Here is a 17,601-nt window from a genome sequence, read left to right on the forward strand (position 1 = left end):
TTTACAGCGTAAACTTCGATCGGCCAAATAAAATTTGTAAAATAAAAATCGATTATTATGACACAATCCGAATCGGGATGTCCGAAATAATGCTACATGCGCAAAATTCATTATCAGTTTGATCACTTTCTATTAACTTAAAGAGAAACGTTTCGTGAATTTCTCTTGAAAATAATTGGCAAATATACCCTTAAAATCGACGAATCGATGTTTTTAGAGGTTGGTGGTGGTCGTTTTTTTTTCCAATGCCCGTTTATTCGTCTTCGTCGTCTGTCATATCCGGATACTGTCTTCCAATCCCATCGGTAATTTCCGTAATAACCGGATGCTATCTTAACCAATCATATAGCTCGATTGCCAAGACGTAAATAGGTTCGTTAATTTCCGGCTTTACACTTCCGGAAAAATCACCTTTCGTACCCATATTGTTCGAACTGAGCTCGATTCGCTCCTGTACCCCTCCCCCCTAGAAAAAAACTCAACGGATTTACATTAATCTCAAAATCGATCCGTGAGGCCTTAAATCCGGAATTCCGGATTAATCCGGATTTTTATCATCCCTGACAATTATTTAACTCTCATATTGAAAACGCTTATCAATTTTATAATTGTATGCATTAAATTTACAGTATTGCTTACTTACACTGTTAGTTACTTAATAACTAATACACCTGTTGGCATTGAACAAAACACTTGTACTACCTATATCCCTTGCATAATGATGTGATTACACTTTTATAGACTCAGATTATGTGCCATTGTCCTTATTGCCATTCCATTTAAACATATAACAACTGGGGAGATTTTTTTATTAGTTCACTCCCCTACAGAAGCAATTTTACCCTTTTAAGTTCAAATTACCGAACAAAAACACACCCATTCATGTACTATTATAATAATTGTTTTTTCCCCTGTGAGATTTATGTTTTACTGGAATAGCTGTTGCATGTTTCTTCGTGTCCTTAAAATATGATCATTTCACACATTCATATTCTTACATGTACATTGTATATAACTGTGTATAAAGTTGCTGTTTTGTTCTTTTAATGAATGCTCATAATGTCACTCTATCATATACCAACCTTTCTGTTGAACTTTTGTTACACAAAGATAACATTCATTTGTGGAAACAACTAAATCTATTCCATTTACAAAACTTTTCAATAATCCTTTCCCATTGCTATAAAAATTCTGACATTCTCATTCCCATTCGTTATCATCGAACTGCTAAAATAAAATGTAAATACCTTGCACATTTGCAACAAATGTTCATTTCATAAAACTGTATGCTGTTGTTAAAATTCTTCATCTTAAAATCTAATGTACTTTTTATTTTTTATTTTTTTATTATTCAACATTGACAAATATTATACAACACAGCACATTGCAAACATATATATATACATATCATTGAGACATTTATATAGCGTACTTGTTATTTGTATTACATAATATTTGTTTTTAAGTATTGGTGTATGAACGAATTATCACATGCAAAAACATATTGTACAAAAAGGTCTATATAGGTGGCTGCCAATGCAGGAAGCAGGTTTTTTTTAATATTTCAATATTTAAGTGTTTAAACAATAAAGAGCAAGAAGATAATAATGGAGAAGGGTTGGACGAATAGAAAGGATAGAAAGAATAGAATAGAAAAAGAAATAGAATAGATAGGAGGTATTTATGCATTTATGTAGTTAATCAACAGATGCCATTTGTTTTCATGGACGTTTATTTTGTTATTGTCTAGAGCTGTTTCACGCTCTATTTTTTCTCTAAGTTTTACATAGTTCAAAAAGGATGTAAAGGTTGGTATAGTGTTACTGTTTTTCATGCTTAATATAAAAAACTTCATTAGCAGTATTAAAAAGTTTACTATTGTCTTATGTTTTAATTGTTCAAGGATGCCAAAGCTTACGGTTTTTACGTTTAAATTGATCAAGTTTGGATTAATATGATCAATTATTCTTTTTAATTGAGACCAGGGATTTTGTGTAATTCTACATTCCCAGAATAAATGTTCCTGTGTTTCGATGTATTCCCCGCAAAAGTCACATAAACTTGAATTTGAGATTCCACACTTGTATAAGAATTTGCTTGTAGGTATAATTCTGTTTATAAATTTGTATTGAAAACTACTCAGGGTAACATCATTGGTGCTTCTATAGTAAGGTGTGGAGATTAATTTCCATAAAGTGTATATGTTCATCTGGTATGACCCGTTTCCATTTTTCATCTATTAGGCTGTAAGTTTCTTTATAAAACTGGATTGAGTATAGTAATGTGTTTGGTTTTACTTTGCTTGTTTCGATTTTGTGTTTTAGCGTGTCTTGAGAGTCGTTTATTGGCATTGCAGCTCTCATTTGATCTCTCATTGACTGTGGCAAACAAGCTATTAATTGATAATATTTTAGGTAATCGTTATTTTTTATATTGTATAAATATTTAATATCTTCAAATTTGTAAAAGTCTTTTGAACGATAATCAAATATGTGTTGTATGAATTGTACACCTTTATCATACCAATCTCCGTAATGAAAGGTGCTACCGTTGTTATTAATGTGTTTGTTGTTCCATATTATGATTTTATTTGTCGGTATCTTTGGGTACAACTGATTTACTTCTGTCCAGGAATGAATGATGTCAAATAAGAACTTATTTCCACAACAAATTCTGTTAATCAAGGTGTCGTTTAAATTACACTCAAAAACAAGGTTTCCACCGTAATTGTCGATAAGATTTGAATAAAATGTTTTATATTGGCTTTTGTTAGAGCGGTCTAATATTCTCTTTACCAAAGACGCTTTAATTGAATTTACAAGTTTATATATGTCAGGTACTTTCAGACCTCCATGTTCGTAATCTTGTATAAGTAAATTTCGTTTTATTTTATCAGGTTTGTGATCCCATATAAAGTTAAATATATCTTTGTTAATATCGTCAAGAATATGTTTTTTGCAGGTTTGGTAAAACAGTTAATGGATATATAATTTTTGGCAGTGCGAATGTTTTTAGAACTGTCACCTTGCCAAGAAGAGTGAGCTTTCTGTGATGCCAACTTTTGAGACAGTTTTTGGCATCACAGAAAACTCAGTCTTCTTGGCAAGGTGACAGTTATAAAAACATTCGCACTGCCAAAAATTATAATAGGTAGAAAATTGAGGTCTAGGAAGTTATTTTCAACATTTGTGAAATTTATATCAAGTGTTTTTGCTTAGTTCGATGTCCATAACTAATGTACTTTAATCTTTATTTAAAACCAATCCTGCCTTTTGTATCGGACTCCTCTAAACCCCTGCGAAAACTTCCAGAACAGTTCAAGAATAATTCTTGAACTATTCGGGAATTTAAGTTCAAGAACGTTCTTAATTAGTTCAAGAACATATCAAGAACAGTTCTTGAACGTTATATGGCCCATAAGTTCTTAACATGATTATGTCAAGAACTGTTCTTAAACACAGTCAGTTCTTGAACTAACGTTTGTCAAGAACAGTTCTTGAATTATGCTGTTTAAGAACAATTCTTGAACTGTTCTTGACAACATTAGTTCAAGAACAGTTCTTGAAATCATAATGTCAAGAACTTATGGGCCATTTAACGTTCAAGAATTGTTCTGGAATAGTTCTTGACATGTTTAAGAACAATTCTGGAATATTTCTTAAAATAATATTCCATTAGTTCAAGAACAATTCTTGAACTGTTATCGACCATGGTAGTACAAGAACTGTTCTTGAAATAATTATGTCAAGAACTTGTTGGCCTTTTATTGTTCAAGAACTGATCTTGAACTAATGAAATATTATTTCAAGAACTGTTCCAGAATTGTTCTTGAACACAAACGCACGCACGGACAGACAGACACACTCGACAGACATTAGGACGGGTATTTCTCGCTACCCTCGCAGAGGACTCGACAAAAAAAACATCAAGAATAAATATTAACTGGTATTTTTTTAAATTGCAAGTCCATCTTAAAATACAGCTTCAAAAGGGTTAAAATACATCACGTTTGACAAAAGACTCAAAATTATCTTATTACAGGATCTTCATATTATTCTCTCTGACAAGTGGCCAATCTAGATAACAAGATTCGAAATGATTAGTTGAAAAGTGCAATGGTCTTAATCCTTTACCACATGTGCTATTTTTAGAATATAATTCACAAGGAAAGAATCTCATGAAAAAGATGAATACCTATAAGAGCAAGGACACATAATTTTGAAAATATTGTGAAAAATTAAGCATACATGCTTATAAGACTAGTTATTACATGTTAAGATGTTTGGTCCAGAATATGTTTTAGGGTATAAGCTTTGTTTAAAAACACGGAATACGTTCTGGGAATCTTACTAAACCAGCATACTCCGGACAATGTTCCTCGTAAAACATCTAATGGTTGCCAAATAAACAACAAATCACTTAAAGCAAACCGCTCAACCATAAGCTAGACCAACAGATCAAAATAAGTCTTCCACATTACTATTCACTAAATGTATATAAAAACTAGTTACATTGTAATTAGATGGTAAATCTTAACTTAAATTGCAAAAATGTAACAACATTAAAATAACCAAGAGTACGAGTACGAAGCTATTGGTTACGAATAACATAATCGCGAAAATATATGACATTCGTTAAAATACTACTTAAAGTTTGTAAACAAGACAAAAACTAGAAGATATTAATATATAAAAGTACCATACTTATGGCAATATAAGAAACTTACACTATGAGGGGCTCAAGGACTAGATATTTTAGGTTTAGATGTGCGGAGCGCACACAGCATACGTTGGAACAACGACACAATCCCGTCAAAACGTGAAAAAATACCAAAGTCAAATTAACAACTAACGACGTCTAAACACATAAAAAATACATATCAATTTCAAAAACCATATGGAACTATATGAAAGTTCCAAAACACTCCCCGTCTGGTATGCCTATGCCACTTAAATTACATTACAAAAAAATCATCAAAAGAAAAATGGTCTCAAGTCGCTTTAACCAAGTTCCACAAATTGTATTATTGAATGTTTAGAAATTATCAGTACATGTTACAAAATAACTTCTACACCTATAAACGGTACACAATGAACTTTAAATAAAACTTTAATTTGCATACAAGTATTACAGAAAAGAATACTTGGTATTAAAGGAATAAAATCACATGTTCAAAAATGTTCTGTACAAAGCAAAAGAATTCAAGACATTCTGGTTACTAATGTACACACAAATGTATAAAAATAAAAAATAAAAAATTGAAATATCATGGTATTTAAGAACATATTAATATCAATGAATCACAAACATATTATGCATAAATTGTGAAACGATCACAAAATGAGTTTCAATGTTTCTTAAAATCAATGGAATAAGTCTATACATAAATCATGTTCAAAATAAGATTCACTTGTTTTAATATTTTACTGCTCATCACTACATATATTTTATAAGCTCAAGCCAAAGTCACAGGTAGATGTAGATAAATGGAACACATTTAGGTGAAACCTCAGTTTGTTCATGTATTATTCACATCTGGAACTGATGAGTTTTGTTTATGACCCCTTCCGCTGTCGGCGCTGGGAGGCCGATGGCGGGGGTCATACTTCACTGATAAGAAACTTCAATTTCCTTTCTTAGAAACATTATTATCTAAACCGAACACTCTAGCAATCTCTAGAAATATAGCAAATATTTACACTGATGTTAACAACAAATTACGCGTTATCACTAATAATCTAGCTCTACAAGAAGAACCAGCTCAGTAACTGGTCGCACATAATTCACACACTTTCCGTTCTTCACAATACGCACTTCAACCGAACGCACTTTGTCGTCCGATTCACTCGCGAAACAGTGAGGTACATTGTAAATAGACTATTATACTGCCAATTAGGTTTGTACATGTTGCGATTAAGGTATTTATACAATAGACATGGATACATTATACTTACATGTCTAATTTTAAAGCTTCTTGACATTTACGACAAACTGTTTTTTGTAACTTGGCTTTTAAGTTTAACAAGAGGATCTCACAAAATCATTAGGTCTCTCAACAACTATGATCACTTTCAAGACATTCTGTGGTTGCTGAAGTAAATCACATAAAGACATTGAAGGTTCTCACATTTTTTTTTAAATGTTCAGTATTTCAAGAACAAAGTTCATAAGAACGCATCAAGAGCTGGTGAAGTACTGAACATTAAAACTGATAAAAAAATAATCTTGAACAGCTCTTCATTATATTATAAAACTTTTTAAAACATTTCAGAGCAGCTGGTGCATTTGTTTAGTTCCTGAACTGTTCTTAAAATGTTCCATATATAAAACAATAAATATTTAACAACTTTTCAAGGCACTATCAATTCTTGTACTGTGAGTATCCACTAACAAGTTCTTGAAATGTTCTTAATCCATTCATTATTGTTTGTTTAATAAACAATAAAGGAACCTTTCAAATTCTTGAAATGTTCTTAATGTGTTCACAGAACATTATAAGAACAATTCAAGAACATATCAAGTTCTTGACATCCCCAGTAAAAATGTCAGTGGAATACCACTTGAATACCAGCGGTATGCCGGTGGTATACCAATGGTATTTCAGTGGTATACCAGCGGTTAACTTTGGTGGTATACCACTAAAAGTTTACCGCTGGTATTTCAGTGGAATTCCACTGGAATACCAGCGGTAAACTTTTAGTGGAATACCACCAAAATTTACTGCTGGTATTCCACTGAAACTCCACTGAAATACCAGCGGTAAACTTTGGTGGTATTCCACTAAAAGTTTACCGCTGGCATTCCAGTGGAATTCCACTGAAATACCAGCGGTAAATTTTGGTGGTATTCCACTAAAAGTTTACCGCTGGTATCCTACGATACCAGTGGAATACCAGCTGTATCTTTTAGTGGAATACCACTAGAATCTGTGACAATAATTTGAAACAATATCCATATTACATGTTACAACATATTTACTTCCAGGTCATCTTTATCAACAGCATTACAGAACAAAAACTTAAAGAACAAAAACATTTGATATTAAAAAAACTAAGTAATGCAATTGAACACACATTAATTTATAATACTAATTCATTAAAGTTTGTAATTGTTTAAGAAGTTATAATAAAACAAGTCTAATCATTAGAATCAGGAAGATGTCCATTTACAACACTTCCACTTTTTATGGCACATAACACTGTTGTGAGTATATACACATTGCAAAATGATGTAATTATTGTAGACGATGATGGTTCTTCTTCTTTAGGGTTGATGTAAGAGTTAGTAATTTATTTAATCACAGCAACTTGCCAAACTTTTTTTAGCATCTAGTTAGTGTAAGCCAGTCCTTCACTATACAGGAACGGTTTTTACTTCTTCTTTAGTTAAGATAGTGTAACTCATATTTTTGAACAGTTTCCAAAATTGCATCTGTATCAATGTTGATGCCCACAGCAACTAACATGGAGTTGGTAGATGATTTGATTCTATACTGCAGTGCAGTAATATATATCGCTCATGTACTCCTTTTCTTTCTCAAATGGCAGTTGCCTTCCTCTATTTCAAGTCTGTTTTCCCTGAAAAACATATGACATTGAATTTAGATTTTAATGATAAGAAGCAAGTTTAAAATAAAGTATTCTTTCTTTAAATAAGGCCAATTGTAAATTTTAACTCAAGAGGATTATAGAATTGATGAGATTTTAAGTAGTTCACATTGAAGTTTTACTTTGCAGTTGAAACAAAAATTGCTTGTATTAATTGTAGGTACAGGCCGATTTACATAAGCCTCAAAGTAAAAGTAAACTATTTGCAATCTACTGTCAAGTTCTCAAGTCTTATGACAGTTAAGGGGCATTGTTCTCGTAGTAGAATGACTTATGTTTGAGAAAAATGGGTCCTCCATGGAAAAAAAATAAATGTACGACTTTGTATTAACAGCTACACTCACTTCTGTCAAATATATATTTGGTTCCATTGAAATCCACTCTGACGCTTTCATGAGTCGAAAAGAAAAAACTTCATAAATTTTAAAATTATCTTAACTAAAATCCTTACCAATAACCCTAGTATCGTAAACAAGTGAGCACCTGCAGAAATTGTACAGGACATGTTGGTGGGCTCTGTACGGTGTCAACGTGATCAGGGGTCAGGCGTACCGGTAACGGGGAAAGTTGACATCCTCACTTTAACTAACTGCATAACTGGTTGTGTATTACTTGTCTCCATTGAGTCTAAAATGGACAATTATTTCAGTGAATATCATAAACAATTATGAGTAACACATGATTTCTTCACCCAATCACCCAAGAACATTAAAAGAATGCAGTCACAAGTCATAAATTCTAAAATGTCACATATTTTCGCGACTTCTTTAAATTGTCTCTTTTCAGATCAATTGAAAGTATTACACAAGTAAAACCATTTCAAAGCGATGAAGCGAAATTGCAATAAGTGCTTATGGGTTTTTTTTTGTTAATAAAATCATAATTTTTAGTTATAAGAAATTAAATTAGTTAAAAGAAAATTCAAACTGACGATTGACATGCTCTTTCCAGAAATAACAGTCACTTAATATTTTCATTGAATAATTTTGTACATTTAGTAAGGCTTCAAAACCAATTTAGTTCAACAATAATCTACAAGTGATAGGTAAAAACTCACCAGTTTGCCATAGTGGTCAAATTATCTACTCAAAAATTGAAAGCTTCATCCATTATCGTCTGCAAAGTGTACTTCCGGTTTATTTCAAAATGGCGGCTTATTGTTGTTATTCAGTTGTGTGTGCAATGTTTTTCAGAAATAAAGACAATCAATGCACTTTGAATTGCTGTAGAGGATAGAAATCACATAGTTTAATGATCTTACCAGCTATCAGCCAATGTGTTTCATTTTCACGCTGTCTAATAGAGTGGAGATTAAAAACTACTGTTTGGCACATTGACGTCATGGCAAACCAAAGACTCCAGACATTTGCTTAAACAAAACGTATGTATGTATGTATGTATGTATTTCTTTAGACCTTGCGATCAAGGATAACCCGTGAAAGTGCAAGCACTTATTTCCAACGGGGTCCTTTGTTTTTGCTGAAGGGACAGCACGCTGAAGAGACAGTGGTGGGATACAAGGAAGTCCGGGTGCGAGACCCTAGCTCTTTTTCGAAGAGACCCCTTGGTTCTTTTACGTGCTCGGTGTAAAGCACCGATACACGGGGTACAACTTTCCTGGGTTAAACCAGTACTGAGTACACCACTTTTCCAAGCACTACCCTTTAAATGCCAAGCGCCAGGCAAGGGAGCTACTTGTACCAACTTTTAACGTCTTTTGGTATGACGCGGCCAGGGATCGAACCCACGACCTCCCGCTCCGTAGGCGGACGCTTATCCACTAGGCCACGGAGACGGTGGTCAAAACGTAAGTCAATTGTGAAGTTTAAAAATCATATAAACGACTATGAATGCCTATCAATTATATATGTACAGCATGGTCACTAAAACAGAAGTTGTATGAGAAAACTATTTCTTAACCAATTCAAATTTTTGTTTTAGAACCAGTTGTTTGGGTTCATGAAAAAATCTTCTTTTGATTTTCAACACCTTGTTAAGAATATTTCTACAGCCACAAATCCATGACCAGCTGTACACGAAGTTGATGAACAAGAAATGTTAAAACATCCCCTCTCAATCCTTGGTGTACCCCCGCCCGGGGGTGGGGCGTGGGGGTGTGGTTACAATTGTCTGACTGGTGCATTAACAACTAGAAAAGCTACGTTTAAATGCAATCTTGGAACATAAAAATGCATATTTCCCACAAGCTTCAAAAGGGCCAGCCGCCCTTTGCCTATCACCAGAGTACATCCCTAAGACCAAGGGGCCTACTGTGTCCCCCATCGACCCACAGAATAGCATGTATGAATAATGTAACCAGAATCCAAACTAACCCTTATACCTTATCTTACATTTAGCACAACCTGATTTAATTTCATTTCTTATTATAATTTTCTTAATCCAGTCCACTGGAAATCCATTGGTATACAACTTAAATAAATTTGACCAGTGGCATACCACTACTGATTATTGGTTACCAGTGGAATACCAGTGTTGTTATGTTTACCACTGAAATGCGTTTGTATTCCACTGGTATTATGTGGTATTTCATTGGAATACCAGTGTATTTATGTAAACCACTGGAATACAGTGGTATTCCACTGGTATTCCACTGACATTTTTACTGGGGATGTTCTTAATGTGTTCACAGAACATTTTAAGAACAATTCAAGAACTTATTCTTGACTTGTTCTTAAATTGTTCATTAAATAGTTCAAGAACTGTTCAAGAACTTAAGTTCTTGAATTTCTATTAAGATCTGTTCAAGCACAGTTCAAGAACTGTTCCCATCTGTTCAAGAACTGTCAAGAACTGTTCTTGAAAACAGGAACTGCTTTTCGCAGGGGAAGACTGCTTCACTGTGTTGTGCTTTGTTGTATATAAGTATGTATACGTATATGTTAACATCCATTTATCCCATTTCAAACTATTCATTTAAGACTTTAAGTTTGCTATTTCTCAGGGTTTTTATTAGTACCTGTATATGTTATGAAACTGTGTATTACATGTTGCATATTTCATACTTTGACACATCTGTGTTTCAATACCATATATTGTTGATTGCATTCTGAATATCATGTCACACTCATTTCTAGTCACTTCTTTTGTTTTACTTGCATTTATATTGTTTCAATTTCAAATTTTGAATACAAGTGCCATTTTTTATTTCTCAGTTCATTTTGCCCCATTTTACATTGTTTCCTGACTAACATGATTAGAACATTTATAGTGCCTATTCGTTTTAATTTCGGCACTTCAAAATACACAAAGTGCAGCTTTTTATTTTTTTCAAACAAAGTTCTCATTACAAATCGTTTCAATGTATATTACTCAAAATCCGTCTTATAGTAAAATAAAGCTTTAAAATTGTCCTGCATTTTTAATACGATTTGTTAACTCATCAATGTTTGCATTATATATATGTAATAAAACGAACCCAGGCTGATTGAAATTTTCATGTGTCAGTACTGAAACTGCAAATTTCGCTCCCTCACAAAACACTAACTGTACATTGCTTTGGATCGATTTAGAGCGAGCCTTTTTTGCTGTCTCCTTCAGCAATTTTGTACTTGTTTTGTATATGCTTTGTTAAAAGTAGAGTCTTAAATATCACGATCGACATGCGTTATCACTTAGGTAAAACGTTTATCAATTAAAACACAGTACACATTTCTAATGCAATTGAAGAAAATAGTTACAAGCATTATATAATAAATAAAATTTCGTATTATAACACGTTTATAAAATAATTTTTGAATTTCACGTATAAGTCAGGGGCGTAGCTTGACGAAAATAAATGTGTAGGCCACTTTCTTGGGGGTCTCCCCTCCCGATTTTCGTTTTAGCTAAGTTGTCGTAGGTGCGTTTTGTTGTAAAAAACATTAATGAAAACAACACTAACACTGTGTTTTACCTTGAATTAAATCTATATCAAGGCGCATTTGTCGGGATTTCAAAGACCCTAACCCCCTATGCCTTCAGTTTTTATTGCAGATTTGGCATTTTTTTGTTATTTCGTTTTGTGTGCAAAATGTGTAGGCCGCGGCTAACACGGCCTAAAGAAAGCTACGCCCCTGTAAGTGACATATACATTTCCACTATTTAGGTAAAAATATACATTTTTCTTTTTACGCAAAACCTTTTATAGACACGTATATGCAATAAAATGTATTTAATCTGTTTTATTATGTAACGGCATTTAAAATATTAACTTATAAATAAATATGCCATATCGGCATAACTACGCTTTTGTACACTTCGGAACAATACATAATTCACTTTAACACACTACGGATATGATGAATATTGAAAATAGTAGCAATAACCGTAGATGTGTGTAGTAGTCAGTGAATTGAATATCATCATCAGAAGGCACATGCACAAAAGCGCAATGGAAATCCTATGATATGGAGATTGTGATTTTTATTCCTCTTCGGTATGTGCCACTTTTTATTTTGTATAACACTACTATAGGCGAGTTTTGTAGAAAGTGCTTCTCTATTCAATTTGTTAAATACATAAAGGATAATATTATTCATTAATACACTCCGGTAGTTCTAGTACTGACATTTCATCTATATGTATTTTAAAATTGCCGGAGACGTTTAATGTTATTTTCAGTTTTGAAATTTTACCACGTGTGCGTGCATAGATACACTATGGCAGTTTTAACTTTTGTAGTAACTCGGTATAAGTGTTACTTGTGTTTCTCATAAATACAATTCAGCTAGTATTTAATCTTTCTAAAACAGCAATTTTGTACTACGGTGGTGGAAAAAGGGTTTTAGAATTTTTTTTATTATACAATGCTTCAGATAATGTTTGAAAGGAAACGTTGCAAAACTTTTTTTATTTTAACCAATTTATGCATCAGTGTGTTGAATAAAAGAAAATTGAAGTAATCCACATAAACAATCTCTGGAATGCCATGTGTGACTGAACCATGTGTGTACAAATATGCTATTTTAGCCGTGCTTAATTTTAATGCATCACATAATGCATTTTCCAGGCACATGTCATTTCAGGTAAAAGTCAGTAACAAAAACTGAAACTTATGATTTGAGAAGTGATGTTGATATGTTTGTGTCACTAGTTCACTGTTGTTTGGGTCCTTGACTTGTACCCCTAAATAGGGCTTAATTTTGAATGCTCAGCTAATGGGCTTGTCCCTGCAGTTTTCATTATATTATGAATATTTCTATTTCTTTTATCATTTACACATGCATAGAACGGTCACAAAACAATATACTTTATATCAAATAAATCAAAAAGGAATTAAAATAACAATCCACTATCATGATATTTTACACACACGTTTATTCATTTCCCATATAAATGTATACTTATATGAATAAAATCCATATACGGATTTACAATTCATTTTTACATCAAGGTTAGAAAATGTAAACATCTTGGATTGAATTTCATTCATCTATTTACATCATAGGAACATAGAGAAAACATGTCTAGAACAAGCCTGAAATAATAAATGTACATGTGTTTGATTTAAACCTGACTTGGCCTAGAATAGTGGTTAACTGGCTGTTTGAAAAAACACCTTTGTGACTACTCGTGAACGGCAGTTTTTACAGGGTTTTAAAGAGTTTCTCATAAGATGGAAATATTGATGGAAATATTTTTGAGGCCTTGCCCGGATTTAAAAAGGATAAAATGATGCAGAAAAGTGACAGGGTGCTACGGGTTAAAAGGGTAAATTTTGAATAATACGAACTTGAAAATTATAAATTCGGCAGAAATTGTAAAAAAAAGTGTGTTATTTGAAGTAATATTAGGTCTCAACTGCCAGATATGTAAAGCGTGTGTATTTATTATCTAATTATAAGTCTTAGACAATACAAACAAATGTTTACTACTATATAGCATTTAATTCTATACATCCCAAAGTACACATACTTGTCTCACTGGGCAGAAGTTTTCCTACTGAAAACGGACAGGGTGCAGCCACCCTCCATAAGTTAACTATTTTAGCTTTAACCCTTTACTCAATAAATGGATTGTCATTCCGAATGGAATAATTTCCGATATGAACTCATATACACTCATTCTCAGTAAAATAGAGATGATTATCTGTCTTTAACATTTACCTAGTCCACGCCTTCTAACATATTAGATGTCCTTAAATACTTGCAAGAGATCAAAGCCTGTCTTTCTTCTCACGAATCAAACAGAGAACTTTATCCACTTGTTCACACAAGATATTACATCTGTCTGTTGGAATTTTTGAAGAGCTCTTAACGCCTCAACCAAATGTACGCTTTAAAGATATGTGTCGTCACCAGAGCGGTCTAAACACGTCCAAGAAGCTATATTTTAGGAGAAAAGCGGATGATGGAAAAGGATGTTTTATAGGAAATCCAATTTACTTAGTGGGAGCCGAAGGCAGATTTATATCGCTGTTAATAACACATATAAGGGAAGATAATTGGTTATATTCATTCTGTTCCACAGTCTGGTAACGATGCAGCAAATTAACGTATTGTTGTTATAACTGGGCAATCAAGTAATCTGTGTCCATGAATTTCAGATTTCGTTACAAAATCCATAAACGGGAGACTTCAAATGACTTTTATGCTGCTGTAAATAAGTTGAGCAAGATATTACATACTCAACAATAAGATTAGCTTTAACGATGTGACCCTAGTCATCTATCAATAACTAAAAAAAATCACGTTTGATGCATGTATTTAATAAGAATAATGTGGTCTTGGTCACATCGATATAAAGTCAACAAACATCGGGCGTCCGTTTTATCTTACTAAATGTAACACTTAATATAAACGACATAAAACTGACATTGTACAGGTTCGACCAAACGTTATATATTAACAAATCAACAACATGTTGGCGTAATGGATTTAAATATCAACGCATCGATTGGCGACTTGGCATTTCCCCCGGGTATTTAAAAAGTCATGAAAGCCCGGATGTTCCATGGAAATGAGAGTGTTATTATTCCAATGGTATCAAAACATTGATGTGCTTAGACGCGATACAATCTATGTCTGTTGTTTTATTTCCCACTGGAACAATAGTTTAGCTAGAGTTTAAAGCAGATTTGATAATTATGAAGATAACAAACGTTTTGAATATGCTTCAAGCAGGAGGTCGATACGTTAAACTTGTAGTATATGAAATTTGTATTTTCTATACATGTACATAATCCAGGTATGTGAAGGGTTTATATTGCATGTAGCTTGACGATGGTATGAGATAATACACAGCAAATACACATATGAAAGCTCCAGAAAAAGCAGAGCATGCTTAACGACACTGGCAATTAATAAAACACAACGCTGACAATATAGTACATAAATTCATAGTCGATTCATCATTTTGCGGCTTGGTTTGTGAAAAAGAACTATACAAAGAAAGAGAAATAAACCGAAAGATCACGCCTACAAAACTGCATTGAAAACTTTTATTTACCTTGCAAACATTTCATATTGGTCCGTTGTTGGGCCGATATGGATCATTTCAGGTGGCCCGGTTTAAATGTGTTGCACATCCGGGATCGGTCCGATGAAATGCCGATGTCGGCCATATTGGTATAATGCCGACGTATGACCAAAGCAAGCCTAAACTTACAGGCAAATTATATACTCACAAAATACAACATAATAATAAATAGCATGTATTCCAACATTTTTCCATTGTCTTGTAGAGGTTCAGTTCAAGATTGCATTAAAATCGGTTATAATAATAATAATAATAATAATAATAATAATAATAATAATAATAATAGTTCCAATGAGTTTGCCACTGTCTACATCTCTAATCCACGCATCTATTAAACTAGTCAATGCGGTAATACAGGAATGGTTTTCCCTAAACCCTGATTGTTTACTGAAAAAAATATTAGTTTCTTGGAAGTTAGACTGAAGTTTCTTAGCTACGTGTCTTTCAAAGACCTTAGATATTGTAGGTAATATTGAAATAGGTCGATAATTGTTTGGGTCCTCTTTGGAACCTGTCTAAAAAAATGGTAACACTCGTGCATTTTTTAATTTATCAAGAAACATTCCTTTCCTGCTACTATTATTTATGATGGAGGCAAATGTTGCTGTAATTATATCCCCACATTGTTTTTTAAATTTTTGGACCGATTCCGTCGAAACCGGTAGATTTATGTAAATTAAGTTTATCTATAAAACGTTTTACTTCTAAGGGAGTTGTGTATTCTAAACCAAACTTCTATAACACGTACTTTTCTTAAGACGAGTAAAACATATGGGATAGTGATCGCTTAGTGATAAGGATGATACAAATATGTTCTCTATATGACCAATACAATTTGCATAAATATGATCAATGATTGATTATGTTTTCTTTGTCACCCTAGCAGGCGTTTTGATAAGTTGTTCAATGTCAAATTTTAAGGGTAAGTCCGACCATTTATGATTATCAAATGTATTCAAATCATGGTAATATTTTATATTAAAATCACCAAAAAATATAATACTCCGTATTGTTAGAATCTACAGTATCTTATTGTGAGTCATACAAATAAATCCATGACTGGTTAGAATTTGGGGGGTGGATAAACAAAATATTTACCCATACAATACCCATTATTTCTAACCATAATGATTATATATCTGTGATTTCCAAATCAATTCTTCGTTTATATTTAATGTTTTCATTTATATATATCAGCAATCCACCACCACATTTATTAGAGCGATCGCTTCTTTATATACAATAATTTTTCATTTGCAATATGTCATTGCTGACTTTGTCTGTTAAAAAAGTTTCACAAAAGCCTAATATGTCGGGGGATTTTTTTTGTTGTAAATGAAAATTTATTTCATTTAATTTTGGAAGAAAATGCTGTATATTTTAGTTAGCAATATGAATTCCGGGCCCTTTAAAGTTAAAGGATGTATGATTGTTTTGAAGTTTGCTTCCTATTTTAGGTGTTGATTTAATTATATTATCAGTAATTACAATTGAATTCTGATTAGTTTCATGTGTTAAATCATTATCTATATTGTCATTAACCGAAGATAAATTGTCACATGAACAGCTAAAATTATTGCAAGTATTGCACAAATTGTTAAAAATATCAAATTTATTTTTTTAGAAACATACCGAGAGTGTTTGCAGGCGTTATCCTAATTTTTGCCAGTATTCTTGAAATTTTGGTAGCAATTATTTCTGTTATTTACAGTGTTCCACACATTGTTGTTTACAGCAGGTAGCAAAGGTTGCCTACAATTGTCACTTGGTCCTATGTATGATGGACTTACCCCAGTAAAAATGTCAGTGGAATACCACTGGAATACCAGCGGTATGCCGGTGGTATAACAATGGTATTTCAGTTGTATACCAGCGGTAAACTTTGGTGGTATTCCACTAAAAGTTTACCGCTGGTATTTCAGTGGAATTCCACTGGAATACCAGCGGTAAACGTTTAGTGGAATACCACCAAAATTTACCGCTGGTATTCCACTGGAACTCCACTGAAATACCAGCGGTAAACTTAAGTGGTATTCCACTAAAAGTTTACCGCTGGCATTCCAGTGGAATTCCACTGAAATACCAGCGGTAAATTTTGGTGGTATTCCACTAAAAGTTTACCGCTGGTATCCTATGATACCAGTGGAATACCAGCGGTAATCTTTTAGTGGAATACCACTAGAATCTGTGACAATAATTTGAAACAATATCCATATTACATGTTACAACATATTTACTTCCAGGTCATCTTTATCTACAGCATTACAGAACAAAAACTTAAAGAACAAAAACATTTGATATTCAAACAAGAGTGACACTCACAAAATACGCCCATCAATAATTTCTTGGATTCTAAGACAGAAAAGGCTCCTGAAAATCGTGTCTATAGATATAGACGATTAATCCCAAATCATGCCCAAAGACGATCAACGTGTTCGGGATTTGAAAAACAACATTCATGTAAAAATCGTCTCCAAGAGATGATTCATCCTTAATCATACCCAAGAGACAATCAGTG

The sequence above is a fragment of the Mya arenaria genome, chromosome 2 (genome assembly GCF_026914265.1).
Source record: "Mya arenaria isolate MELC-2E11 chromosome 2, ASM2691426v1".
NCBI classification, from domain to species: domain Eukaryota; kingdom Metazoa; phylum Mollusca; class Bivalvia; order Myida; family Myidae; genus Mya; species Mya arenaria.